The sequence below is a fragment of the Lepisma saccharinum genome, chromosome 22 (genome assembly GCF_977018435.1).
Source record: "Lepisma saccharinum chromosome 22, izLepSacc3.1, whole genome shotgun sequence".
Lineage (NCBI taxonomy): Eukaryota > Metazoa > Arthropoda > Insecta > Zygentoma > Lepismatidae > Lepisma > Lepisma saccharinum.
The window spans coordinates 28351670-28366800 of NC_139250.1; the positions used below are offsets into that span (position 1 = coordinate 28351670).

At 40.0% G+C, this 15131-nt stretch overlaps 1 protein-coding gene across 1 annotated transcript in view; it reads right to left on the minus strand.

Moving 5' to 3' along the window:
• LOC146004767 (thiamine-triphosphatase-like) overlaps window positions 1-1124 on the minus strand; it is a 411047-nt gene extending 409923 nt beyond the window's left edge. The window contains exon 1 of the mRNA XM_083143750.1: window positions 1052-1124. The gene's annotated coding sequence lies outside the window, so the exon portion shown is untranslated. The remainder of the gene's footprint in view (window positions 1-1051) is intronic.
• Window positions 1125-15131: the final 14007 nt, after the last annotated feature.

Genomic DNA, 15131 nt, shown 5'->3' on the forward strand with positions numbered 1-15131 from the left:
AAGAATGTCAGAGTGTGTACATAGGAGAAACGAAAAAGAGGCTGAAAGACAGGTTGAAACAACATAGGGATGATGTACGACTTAAGAGAGAGAGAAATGCGATATTTAAACACACGAGAGAAACAGGATATGACATAGAGTGGGATAAGGCTAAGCAGATAGGAAGAGAGAAGAGAATACTAGTGAGAAAATGGAAGGAGGCCAAGGAAATAGAGAAGAAAGGTGAAGAAGACACAATGAACTGGAATGGGGGACTGAAGATAAACAAAGAATGGAAGAAGGTGTTAGAAAGAGTGGAAAGGAAAAGAGAGAAAGAGGAGAGAAGAAGGAAGAAGAATGAAGGAAAAAGAGCGTGAGATAAAGAGTCCAACCACATTCTAGATGGAAGAAAATATGTTTAGCCTTTTAGGTGAAAGTACAGTTGACAAGGGAAAGCCACCTGCTAGAATGTTCCAGAACAACTTTCTAATATTCTGGAGGAGAGTAATGTTTGTGTATATATATCGTCCTGTTTTGTACCTTTTTACATTTGTACTTGGTGCAGAGTCTGAAGAAGACCTTGCTAGAAGGTTGAAACGTTACGTTTAGTTTATGTTCTATAATAAAATAAATTTGTTTTGTTGTTATTATTATTTCTTATTGTGTTCATCATAAGAACTACTCTAAATATTGTGATATGTTCATTGTCCATAAACAACCGTGTATCTATGTAGACACACACACTCACACAAACATATCTTTCGTTAAAATGAAATGTTTTTACTAAGCAATGATGTATAGTTTTGGCATGTAGTACTTGCTGCTGTCCTCTAGGTTTCACCATAATCATGTGGCTTCGTCAGGAGATAAGACATCAACAATAATGGAAGTTCAAAACATGCTACGTACCCGGTTAGAAGTATGAAAACTCTTCTACAACCAGGGTTTCCTGGGTTTAAGTAACAGTCTTAATATCACATAACTAACGCTTTAACAGTAATTGATTTAACTCGAAACTAGATAAAACACATGACTCAACACGTTTAAAAGACACTTCCACTGAAATACTTACATTACACAATCCTTGCAGAGGCCAATCTTTCAATTAAATTCCAGCTCTACTGTTTTCAACAGATTAGAAACAGTAAATAGTCACAATATCACTCACAAAAAGACTTAAAATAATACAACTTAGACTTACATTAGTATCGTCTTTCTTTTCTCTTTTTGATCACCAAGAAGAAAATGTCCTAGTTTACCCATCGTTACCAACCCGCTTATTTTTGCGGAGTTGCCAACCTCGCACAGAAAATTATCATACCTAAACGGTGTGATAACACTAGAAATCTTCTTTGACCATACAGGCCCGTGTTATACAATGAATGAATAACATTGGGTCACACGAACATGAATAACATTGGGTCAATCGAATATGTACATAAATTAAACGGAGAAATAATAACTCTTTTGCTACTACATAACTTGGGTCGTTGCAAACATGGGGAGGTAAGTTAGGCTAAAAAAGGTTAAAATGGTAATAGACAATGTAATGACATGTGACTCCCTCCTACTCCAACTCTGGCTGGCAACTGACTGTCTTATTCAATATGAGAAACAAAGGACAGTCAACTCACAATAAACAAATGGCCAACAGGAAGTGCAGCCATCTTTACTTCCTGTCAGCCAGGCAGCCATATTGGATAAGATAGTCAGTTGCCAGACACAGATAGAGTAGGGAGGAGTGACAGAGCACTGCATTGCCTATTACCATTTTAACCTTTTTAACCTACTTCACCTCCCCATGTTTTAAATTTTGGCTATTCTTGTCTTATCTCCTGATGAAGCCACATGATGTGATGAAAGCTAGATGGGAAAAGTAAGTACATAAGTTGTGGCATAACTTCACTTTATGACTTAGTGAAATGATGGCATGCGGTGTAAGTTATGCCTTAACCAAGTGTTTCTAGTTTTATTCTCACCTACAAAAAGATACTGTCCTGTCGAGGAACTCTCAACTCTCAAGAAGTTCTTTGTCACACACGTTGAGAGTTCCTCGACAGGGGTTTTGATTGTGAGCATGAACAGCCCAATATCATACAGTACTGACGTTACACATAAATTGCCATAAAAAGCCTTCATTCTCTGATGAATGTCAATTGGGGACACATTTTCTGCAGTTAGAAACTCTATCACCACACGCAGTTTCAGGTGTACCGACACAGTATGGTCACATGCTGCCATTTTCCTCACTCTAGTTCAGCAACCCCTGGTGATAGAAGTTTGAAACTTGGAATTGAGAAGCGGGAAAGTCTGAAGAGTACAATGCATGGTTGCTCAAAATCCAAAATGTCTTTACACCGTCACAAAAAAATAGAAGGAATTACTTTTCAGCCCGCCCTCGTAGATGTCCAATTTCGGAGTAGTACTGAGTTGTGGCACCACAGTTACTTCCGGAACGAAGTTCCGGCTCAATTTAAGCCCTGATGTTGCCATGCGAATAAGAGAAATATTGAACGTAACAAGAAGCATGGTGCGTGTAAATAAGAAGCATTCTTTAGCCCTTCTCTGCACATTGCAACAATGCGGTGGCATCACACATTCAAGATCTCGGCCATTGCGGAGGTGATGTGATCAGCATCACTCTCCAGCCTCCTTTGCCCCCTCCTATAAGGTACCCATTTCACTAGAGCCTAAGTAAACCCCAAATCCGCCTTATACAGAGCCATGGCATGAAAAATTACCGCCTGAGATCGTTTATCTCGGGAATCAAACCCGTGTCTCCGGCGTGGCAGTCAGATGCCTTACCGACTTGTCTACTACGTCTCCAAATATGAGTTAGGGTTCGTTCTAGGTCCACTTTATGCACAGATAGGCTAATCGAGACAGGACCTACAGTTTAAAGTGGATCCGAACCACAATGTTCCTCCTCCGGGTATCGAACCCGGGACCCTTTGATTACAAGGCGACGACGTCATCACTACGCCATCAGGAAGGTCCCTGGATATTCGGATTATCCATTGCACCCGAAAAGGATATTGGATATCTCGAAATCCGGATATCACAGCCATCCTAGTTCATACACAGAAATGGGGCCCACTTTAGAAGAAAGCATTTTTATTTACGTTTATGCCATGACCAAAATGCTACCGTGTAATGTGAAAAATCTTATGGCATTTCAGATGCCATGGCATATTTCATGGCATTTCTCAAGGATCCGTGCTATTTTCGTAGCACAACCAATCAGAAGCGACATCTAGGTCACGTGTGCAGTTGTAATGGCGGTCGCGTGAGATGTAAACAATGTATCACTTCACGTTTTTAAAAGCCGATAACTATTCAACCGAGAGGAATAATGGTTCATGTAAAAAGATATTAGGTACAAATCAATGGCACTGCTTAAATACATACTTTACAACGTTTACTGTACACGTATGGAAGAATATTTTAGTTGTTTCAAATGTAAACACCGTGAACTCAGCATAGACGGTGTAACTCGACGTGCCTTTCGTACTGTATACATTATAATCGCAAAAAGCTAAGCGAAAAGTTAAATGAAATGCTTCAGTGTAAAGTACAATGTGCTATAAGATTTCTGGAAGCATTTATGCTAGTAAAAATGTTAGAGGAAATGCTTCAGTCTAAAGCGGGACTTACAGTTAGGTTTGTATTTGGAAGTCGCCGCAACATCGTCAAAAGTGAGCATTTTCCCCTTGTGCATAATTCAGCACCCAGCAAGCGAATCTCATTTCAATAAACAGCTTTTATCCGCTCTTAGCCTGCTTTCATTTCCCACAGAGCATTGATTAGCCGATAGCACACGCGAAGTGCATGATGACAAAGGAACGCGCTAATCATTTTAGATTCACCAGGATATGCGTGTGCAGGCCTTGCATGCTTAATGGATGAGCCTGGGGAAAATAAGAGATCGGTACCCTTAATGATCCATGTGTGTGTTCTGTTAGAAGGGTTATTATTGGTAGTTCAAGCTCCAATTGACAGTCGCTTCATGTAGTATCCAACTCGTATGATTGGTGATGGTCATGCACATATCCGAACTAATGTTTCAGAAATAATAATAATAATAATCAGGGAAGGGATTTATATGTAGTAAAAATGTGCTAAATATGTAAATCAGGAGCGTATATTCTAGGATAGCTAGAATATACGCTCCTGATTTACATATTTAGCACATTTTTACTACATATAAATCCCTTCCCTGATTATTATTATTTCTGAAACATTAGTACAGGAGAAAAATCAATCAGAAATTGTAAATAATAGCTATGCCTGCAGTCTAGAGAATAAAATACAGGAGAAAAATCAATCAGAAATTGTAAATAATAGCTATTATTCATATCCGTGAGATGATGGTGCTGATTCTGGAGTAGGCAACCTGATTTCTCATGAGTTGGCAACCTGATTTCTTATGAGGTGGCAACCTGATTTCCTATGAGTTGGTAACCTGATTTATTATGAGTTGGCAACCTGATTTCTCATGAGTTGGCAACCTGATTTCCCATGAGTTGGCAACCTGATTTCTTATGAGGTGGGAACCTGATTTCCTATGAGTTGGCAACCTGATTTCTTAGGAGTTGGCAATCTGATTTCTTAGGAGTTGGTAAATTTATTTTTATTCATAGCCTAGGACCACGTGACATAGTAGCCCAGATATTGAACTCAGTATACGCCACTGATGTAAATACATATTTACTTATTTTCACCAAAATATGGATTTAAATATCGACTTTATAAAAAAAATACCTTTTTAATAACACGATCTACATAAAATACAGTACGCTTAGACTGACATTAATTGTAAAACAACACAAAATGTGTTTTCATTTTCTATTTCCAAAATAATGAATAACAAAATTTTGTTGTAAGTGCTCGAACGTGAATTTCCTTCTGTTGTGTCTTAAGACGGATTTATATTGACTAAAACTGCGTTCTATATCGCAAGAAGTAATGGGCAATGTCAGTTATACGCAAGATATTCAGCCAACTCTTTCGGTCACACGGTGACATGTAGTTATTGCGTTAATAAGGAGTATATGTTCAGAATTGTTATGAAATATGGAAGAAATATGTAAAAATAACTAAAATATGTAGAATATGAAACAAAACGTAATATATGTACAAATATGGAAAATAAAAATTTAATTTTTCGAGTCTACATGCCATGATGCGCGAAGATAATACAAAAATATGTATTCAGCTTCATACATAAATATGTATTTACATATAAATCCATTCCCTGATAATAATAATGTTTAAACTAAAATAATTAAATTATAATTAATTAAAATATTAATAAAGTATGTAAAGTAATTAATATTGTATTGTTATGTTCGCATCAATAGCTAAAAAGACGGTATAAGAATAGAGATGTATTCATTATCTAGCTTACGTGTAGTTAAGATGGCCAAAATTTGTATAAAAACAACTGCCCTGGCAAGGATATTAATGTTAAATTAATATTTTATGCATATTATCACAAGTAGTATTATGCACTTTTGTCACTGTCCTTCAAAGCCGTAGGATCATAATAAAATCCTTACCTTTCAATAAGCTCAAAGGAAATAATTAAGCATAGATAATACAACAAATGCTAAACAAGTACATTTTTATTATTTAATTTATGTAATTGCTAAGTCTTTCGGGTGGGGTCCGGACCTCCTGGACCCTCCTAAATACGTCGTTGGTGATGGTCTATTTCGTATGACCATGATTAACCTGATGGTTAGAACAGTGTCCGAATTCACAATCGCTCTGGTACGTTCTTTCCACCGTCGAAGCTGTCCGAATCCTAAAGTTCCCGAGACGAGCGACTAGCAACAGGCTTAGCAACTTGGGGAAATACCTGGGAGAAGTAAGAGAACGGCGGGGGAAAGTTATTAGGGAAGGCAGCGAAATGAGTGATCATGCTCCAGACGAGCCATCTTTATAGTGTAAGTGTGTGTAAAGCAAAATGTATGCGTTTTTTGGTGAGAGTGCAGGAAAAGAGAAGTGGGGAGAGGAGGAAGGAAGAAAGACTGGAAGAAGAACTGCCGAGGAAGGGGAAGAATGTGTATATAGGGGACAAAGTAAGAGACAGCTTAAAAGAACAGTAAATTTAACAAAATATTGTACAAAAAGCAAAACTATGTAGTGCGTACAGCCTATGGCTCGCACAAAAAGAAAATAAATCTAAATATGAAATATTTACATGCTAATTTCTGAAGAGACACTCACAATGAACACCAATGCCCAGGCCGAGATTCGAACCCGGCCACCTGTCGCCGTAGCGCGATGTGCTAAACACACACACACATATGTATGATATGTATGTATGTATGTACACACACCCACAGGGCCTCCCCGATGCCGCAATGGTAACGTCGTCGCCTTGTAATCAAGGGATCCCGGGTTCGATACCCGGTGGAGGCACATAGTGGTTCCGATCCCACATTAAACTGTAGGTCCAGTCCCGATTAGCCATACTGTGCATAAAGTGGACTTAAAACACCAACTCAATCAATCCATCAAACACACACACACCAGACACACACACATGTGTGCGTGAGAGAGAGTGTGTGTTGTAAATTAATATCTTCCTCCCCCACCATAATTTCGCACCCTGCTGTAGGTCCAGTCCCGATTAGCCTTTCTGTGCATAAAGTGGGCTTAAAATAAAAAAAAAACATACATGCGCGTATACGTATCCTATCTACATAAGTTCTTTTTTTCATACTTTAACCAACCATCCTCCTTAAGAAAGTGTTCACAGCTGGTATACAAGCACCATACATCGACATTCGCAAAACCAAGACGTGCGTAGGCCTTACATCTTCCGGTAAAGCAAGCCACGGAATAAAACACAGTGTCTATATCGCCAGAAGGTTCCACCACGCAACCAGTCCTCGCCACGGTGGACAATACGACACCAGAGCGAGCATAAAGAATAATGTCTCACGATGTTTTTTTGTTCCTTCTTCTCGAACATCCACAAGCTCTTCCCTTTGCCTTGCACCTCCCCCCCACCACATCCATTGTTTCGGTAAAGTACGGGGGTCAGCCTACAGCTAACACTCTTTTCTTGTTGAATACGACCGGCATGTCATTTCATCCGAAGACACTGGGAAGAGGGGCGAAGAATAAAAAGAAGAAGAAGAGCTGGGGAAGAAAAAAAGAAGAAAATCGGGATTAAAGGCATAGCTCAAGCGATCTCCACGGCCGAAGACACATCAAAGGTTAGGAATAGCTGGTGGAGACGCTGGGGGTCTTAATGCCTAGATTTATTAAAAGAAACTGGTTTTCCTTGGCCCATCTTTTCCTCCCCTCCTTCTTTTACTGCTTCTTCACCTCTGCATCCCCCTCCCCTCAGAGCACCACTGCAGACGACAAACTCTCAGTTTTTCCCCCCGCCTTCAGAGTCGCCCTCTCGCTGCAGAAGTGTGAATTATTCCGGTCCGACTTGGAGCGCTATGGGGAAGTCCAATATTTGTCCTTTTGCGGGGGAGGGAGGAAGCTCGCGCGCTAACCATTGTTTCCCCGGCGTTGGCGTAACCAGTCGTGGCCTCACTGGGCACGGGACCCTACTCGCAATTGTGCCAAGTTATCTATTCTCTGTCCGGTGTAAGAGCGAAGTCAATGTAAACAAATGCACGTGGCTTCCCGAGAAATCATATTGGTTGGAACAATGGCAGCAGTGCAGGAACCTTACGCGTGGAAATATAGTGCGTGTGATAACGCTATACCCCTCAACGTAGCTGCTATACTGAAGCTGTAAATCTTATATTATGAGGGAACGGATTTATGTGCACTAAAAAAAAAAGCCAAAATATGCATTAAAAACAGGTAAAATATGCACTATAAGGTATTAAAACGTGTTCAAACATTGTTATGGTGCAAGACCAATCGTGCATCCCGCCAAAACGTTAAAATCTTCATAAAATATTAAATTACGACAGCGTGTCTACTCGAAAGTGGCTCAAAATCGTTTCTCAAAATAGGTAGGATGAACTACGTATTGATTTTTATTTGAATATAATAGAATGTTAAACTGTCCATATTTTCTTTAATTGTTCAAATTTTCGAAATAACAAAAAGCTAGCACATTGTTTGGTTAAATGCTTAAGTTAATTTCGAATGTCATAAAGTGTATTATATAAAGATTCATATAAACAGTGTTTGTGTGCGGAGAAAAAGATTTCAAAAAACCCAAATTTGAGTATTTAACGTGAATTGTAATGCAACTTAAGGTAGAAAATTCAACCTGGTCAAAGCAAATAACATGCACAGTTGTCTGATGTCTAAAACTGGCTTGCTATGGCCGATTCAATTATTATCACATGAGACATATGTAAAGCTTTAGCTAGAAATTCCTAAGGCCGAGGCCTCCTTCAAAGAACTACTCCAAATTGGAATAAAAAGTTACCTTCATTGCCAAGAACGTTTGGTTAATGCTTGGGGGGATCCCCCCACCCCTCTTCGTTAGCAGGACAACCACCACAAAGGGTAATCCAGTCTGGTGCTTCAGAAGTCAAAGGGATTGACAAACGATTCACATTTCACCTGTATATATAGGCCCATATTCCATTTAGCGTAGGTCTGAGGTAATGTTTCAAGGTTCCAAATTATGCCGTTTGCATTGTTTTGATATTCAAATTAGAGCTGTCAGTGAGAACTAACTATACAACCAGTTCCCACTTTGACCATCCTTTATGGATTACTGAAATTGGTATTAATAAGGGACATTAAAGGTTTATTGAATGAGCATTGTAATTGCGTTAGTTAAATTGCATAATGTGATTATACACAGCGTACCGTTTTTTTTTTCGAAAATGTTAACGGTGCAACGCAACAATCGCCCTACGCGAGTAACAATCATGGCTATTTTGTAACGGAAAGAGGAAAACAAAGATCGTTTTGCCTCGGGCAAATCTGTTGGCTTTTTCATGCGTCACACATATCCATGCTAGAAGCGAGCGGTGGGGATTTGCACAGCGTTTAATTTCCGCAATACGAGATGGCGCTGCATTTTCGCAGACAGCCATTTCAGCCCATAAGCAACTCTGGTTTTATTACCCGTGGTACAGTATGACTGAAAAGAACAATCTGGGCGATTTCCTGAGGGGTGAAATACGACCCCATTCACGTGTCAGAAAGGATAGATACCGAAGTACAAACGCTTGATGTCGGCGTTAATTATGAAGGTGTTCTGGCCTCTTTTTCCTAGCGCGTTCATCATACAAACGCCCACTCAGGAAGGGGGGAAGAAAACGGTACATACAGACCAGGTCGCCGGCTTTGGTCAGGAGTCTATTTCCTTGTTCTAATGAGATTTTATTGATAAGTACACATTGGGGGTTGGAGAGGAAGGGGTTGCGAAATGTCCCTCGGCGTGGAGACTGGAAATATGGGTCGTAATGATGATGAACAGCCTTAATTACTGGAGTTGTCAACGGTGCTGGAGACGAAGGGAAAGGAGGAGGGGATTGCGAGGGAAATAGTGAAGCGATTGGGAGGGAAAATAGGGAAATGCTCTCAAAGGGTAGAAGGGTGTGGGTGAAAACGGAGCAAGGACTGCAGACAAACGTTTTGTAACCTAAAAGTTTGGACAAAAAAGGCCTCCAAAAGTAAATCCGTGGCCTACAGCCACTTTTTTTTGTATTATCCATTGATTGATTGATTGAGTTGGTGTTTTAAGTCCACTTTATGCACAGAAAGGCTAATCGGGACTGGAGCTACAGTTTAAAATTGGATCCGAAACACTGAGTGCCACTACCGGGTATCGAACCCGGGATGATTACAAGGCGACGACGTTACGACTACGCAGTGATGAATTCAGGGAATCCCCCTGGAAATTATGAAGTCCCCCGCCGAAATTTCAGTAACCTGGCAGAGCATTCGGATAATAGCTAAGAAATTTGGCAACAATGTTCACTTTGCCTTTCTTTAAAAAAAAAAATCTGTAATTTTTACCTGGTTGTAGCAGGCACGTCACCTTTTTTCATATTTTGAGCTGGGCCTCCCCGATGGCATAGTTTGTGATTTCGTTGCCTTGTAATCAAGGGGTCACGGGAAGGCACCCAGCGGAGGCACATGGCGCAGTGGTTCGGATCCCACTTTAAACTGTAGGTTCAGTCCTGATTAGTCTTTCTGTGCATAAAGTGGACTTAAAATAACAATTAATTAATGTTTTGAGCTATGAAAATCACCAAGTTCGGCGTGTACTTCATTCTCCACTATTAAACAATATTTCTCAAATGATCCCTGATAATTTTAGAAATAGCGACTACAGAGGGAGTGGCACTGATGGAATTTCCGAAAAGGCCATTGGAACCATTCTCTGGGAAAGAAAACTTCAAAATTTTAAATTATTTTATCAGTAATAATATCGTCAAACATGTGAAATCCATGAAACATCTGGGCATTATTTTGGACAGACGCTTAAAATTTGAAGACTATATTAATCACATCATAAATAAAGCAAGAAAGCGATGTACCTTTATTATAAAAAAAAAATGAGTTGTTCAAATAACTTACAATTTCTAAGTTTAATGTTTACAACTTTTGTCAGACCTATAGTGGAATACAATATTCCGATTTGGTATTACGCACGTAGTGCTAAGATGAAACAATCAATAGAAAAAAATACAAAACAGATTTATCACATTTATATATTACAAATTCAAGCTATTCAAATACTATTATGAGTATGATAACCTGCTGAATCACCTAGAAATAGACAGACTTGATGTCAGAGCTGAAAAGCGAATTATATCTTATATGGAAGGAATCTTGGAGGGAAATTATATGGTACCAAAACTCCTTCGTATGATATGGCTTAAGGTGAAATCATAAATTTGAGAGGAAATAGCGAATTATTATGTCTTGATAAGAACTACAAAAATAACAAGTATGTTCTCATAAACAGTTATAATTCGAATACCGTGAGATAGATATTGATAATGTTGTTAAAACAATTTCAACTTCATATATAAGGATAATTATTAAGAAATCTTTTATAGCTCTATAGTTAAATGTAACAATTGTATATTCTTTAATGCATTTTTAAAATTCTTGTAGTTTTAGGTTATGTTTGCTAAATATTTTGAAAAGCTCAATTGTCCAATACTGTGGTTTTGGATACCTTGTAACCTTGTAACATGTAATACTCCTGTATTAAGGCTGAAAAGCTGTTCTAGGCAGTTTAAAAACACTTTTAAATAAATAAATAAAAAATAACTGTTCCTACCTTACGAAAAGAATGCATTATTCTGTAACACCTTCTTCTCATGTTCGTTTTTTAGGAGTTCACAAAATACCCTCTTTTATTTTTCTCGCTTCCACTACATTTTACGATTATCACTAATTTATAAGTTAAATGTTCTTAAAAGTTTTATTAAATCCTTTTCACTCACTTTCATTCTCGCCTTTCAACTTCTTTGCCTTCTATGTCCAGACATAACGTAAGATCGCTAACATATTCCTTATTTGAGTCCCCCCCCTTTCCCCCCTTCCCCCATTCCCCCCTGGTCTCTCTCTCCTCGCAACGATTTGATTGTCGTTATACTTTCCACGTGAAAATTGTTTATTTCCATAATAAATAATTTTCGTATTGCTTTTCTTGTTTCTTTTCACTGGAGCCGGCCTCCGTGGTGGAGTGGTTAGCAAATCGCGCTACGACGCCAGGGGTCCCTGGTTCGAATCCCTGGCATAGTCCGCTGGTTTACTTCGTTAACGTCCAAGAACTGAAGAAAGCCGCCGCCACGAACGTGGGTGGGGTTAAACAGCGGGCGAGTTGTTTTCGTCCTATCGCAAACAACATTCAGCCAATTAGTGTTGCCCACGGGACGAGACGGGACAGACTTTTAAAAATTCGAGACGAGACGAGATTGACCGTGTGTCATAAGACAAACGAATATTTTCGAGACGAGACAGCAATTCCACGAGACTCCACGAGACGAGACAGGCCAAAGTCTCGTCTCGTGGGCAACACTACAGCCAATGGGCGCAGCTGTCATTCTGCTCGTCTACTCCACGTGGAGTCTCAGTCACATGACTGCGGATACGCTGTTGCCGTAGTTTGCAACTTCAATGTAAATACCGTGGGACCTTTCGCCGCTGGAGAGTAGATGTGGCAACACTGTGCGTTGAATGTTATTGTTGCAGCTGGTGAGCGCGCTCCGTTGACTTCAAAGCCAGCCGGTCGTTAACGAAGCTAGCGCGTCGACTATAAGACATGGGTGTTTGTGTTTGTTCCTATGAGAAAACAGAGAAATGAGTAAAAACTGACACGTGTGAAGAATAGAGAAAAAACGACGGGAGGATGAATGAATGGATGTTTGGGTGCGTCTTGGTTATTTGCACCCGTTGCATTATACAGGGTCCAGTACCTTATCATAACAAAATTCAATATGTGTCTCTGAGGACAAGAATATTTTTACCTAGCTAAGGCTGTAAAGGGGCGCTCAGCTCATATAAGGACAAAATACAGGATAATAAAGAGAGAGAGATAATGGTTAGCGCAGAGGATTAAGGCGCCAGAGGTCCCGAGTTCGAATCCTGACCTGGGCATGTGTGTTCTTTGTGAGTGTCCTTTCATCAATTTCATCATATCGTCGCGATTAGCCAAAAGTGGAAGAAAATCGAAGCTAAATAACAAATCAAATCTTTGCTCAGTGGAGAATATGAAATGTCGTCTTTCGTCTCATTACATAGTGGGCGTTTAGCTTGTGTCCGTCCTCCAGATGTGCCGTACACTATAAGTTTACGTCTACATCCATTGTCTACACGTAATCTACGCGTAGATTACATTGGGTTGTAGTTTACATAGACTACGTAGACAATCTAATGTGCATTAAAATTAATTTTCAAGGCTTCCATGAAAGGAAAGTGACATTTCCAACTATATTGGTTCCTAACGAACTGACAAGAATCGTATTTATAATAAAATTTATCTTCTCTTCTATCATCAACTATGGAAGAAGATAAATAGTATGCAAAAAGACAACAGATGGCAGTCGTGGGGCAAAATTAGTCTTTTTGCCATAAGACACTAGAATATTTCCTATGTTAGGTTTTTCCCTAGGTGAGAAATTGTTTGAATTTGGAAGGGACCGTATGAAAAGATATCCTCACACATCAGCAACTGATACGCAGCATAATTTTGTTTTATTTCCACGGCGCCCTTTGCTAAGTTATCACGTTTGGGCATGTTGTTTACATAGATTACGTCATCTACGTGTATAAAATAGTCTACGTGTAGAATGTAGACTATCGTCGTTTACGCGTAGACGCACATCACAACTGTTTTTTTTTTTAATTTTTAATTTAAAACTTTGGGTGCGTCAGCACTAAGGTTATTTTGCACCCGTCACATTATACGGGGTCTTATCGGTACAAATAACAACTCTAACGTTGCAGAACTAAAAACATAAAATATTAAAATCTTCTGACTTTCGTTAAAAGCTGAGGCTGTAAAGGGGCACTCAGCACACATAAGGACAAAAGAACAGGACAATACAAACAAAATTATACTGGCCATGGGGCCAGTCGCCAGAGCCTCGTTAGTCTTCAGTCCAGGGTGTACTAACGTGGAAGTGAGGTTGACATTTGGGTGTACTACGTGGAAGGTCACCCCTTACACCCCACATCATAACTGTGCTGAACAAATAATAATAATGTACTTATTGCCCCACGTAAGTCCAAATCAGCGCAAGAATGAAGGAAGACTACGACAAAATATTAGTACACATTTTAATGGTTAGATTAAAGTCCGGGCCTTAATCATAATATTCATTAAGAGCATATGCTGTTGCAGAAAAGGGGATTGTTCGCTTCGTGGGCGGGAATTTCTATGCACACGAGTTACCACACTGCGCGGAGGGTGTGAAGCTCTGGGTGGAACGGGCTTGCGCGTACTGGAAGCTCCGAATTGCGGCATTGCCTGTTCGCCCCAAGTGCTGTAATTAGCCTCAACGAAGGCGTGACTTACCGAGTGACAAACTCTCCTGCGAAGACGCGCTCTGTGGAACGATGGCGTTTTGTCTCGAGCTGCTTCGGTTCACGGTCATTGTAGTACAATGGCGCATTGGAGAATAGAAAGGCACAAGTCCTGCTGTTCGCGATTTGTTCTGCGCTGTTCAACAGAAGAGAGAAGGAACTAATGAGTTTAAATGAATCTCTGGGCGAGCTGCGTCTCAATTTAAGCCCGATCACACGGAACTGGATTTCCAGTAGGAATGCCCTAGTTGGCGCTGGACTGCCTACCCATTTGCTTGTTTTCGCTTCACACGATCTTCTCACCGTACTTGTCGATAGACTTTTGTTCCCATAAGACATTGCGCAGAGCAGGCAATCTGTAAAAATGGACGAGCAATTTGCAGAATGTTTTTAGGAGAATTACTATACCGCGTTTGTTGGAACCTGTCCCGTTTCCCGCGTTAGCGATCGCTCGACAGTTTCGGTGCCAATGAGAAACGAGGAAAAAATCGTCTGCTGGGCAGCGAGGAGCGAATGGAAGCCAGAAGAGAGGCGCTTACGTAGACACTGTTGAGACGTTGCGTATTTTAATTGGCTGTCTGGCTTTGACTTTCCTCAGCACGGAGAAAAGCCAGCGACCAGCCAGCGCGGGAACCGGGACAGGTTGTATGTAACAAACGCGGTATAGTTTGTCCTTTTATTAAGAATCAAAAAAGAAAAGTATGGACTTGAAATTGACTCGAAAAAAATATGGTAATTAATGCGTATCGAACAAACTTTTTAATGAACGGCATATTTATGATTCATACGTACACGAGATTCGCAGGATTCGTCCACGAAAAAAAAATCAAACACTTAATAATGGTTTCCATTTTCCGCAAATTATATTTGTCACGTACATATCTCATCGCTTTGCATAAATACCTAATGAACTGAACACGGATGCACCTGCCCGTCATCTATTTACTTTTTTTTTTTTTATCGAGAACAGCCAACACTCGGAAAACACAGACAAGAAACTCTCCTTTGCAAACTCACAGATTATCTTCACATTGCCAAACTTTGCTCTGATTGGCTGTTCCACAGAATTCAGTCAAGGAAAGCCAGTAGCAATTAGAACATGTCCCATTCCTCCAAACCAGTCAAGCAGCCAGCCAGGCAGCCATCACATTCGGGCATGTAGC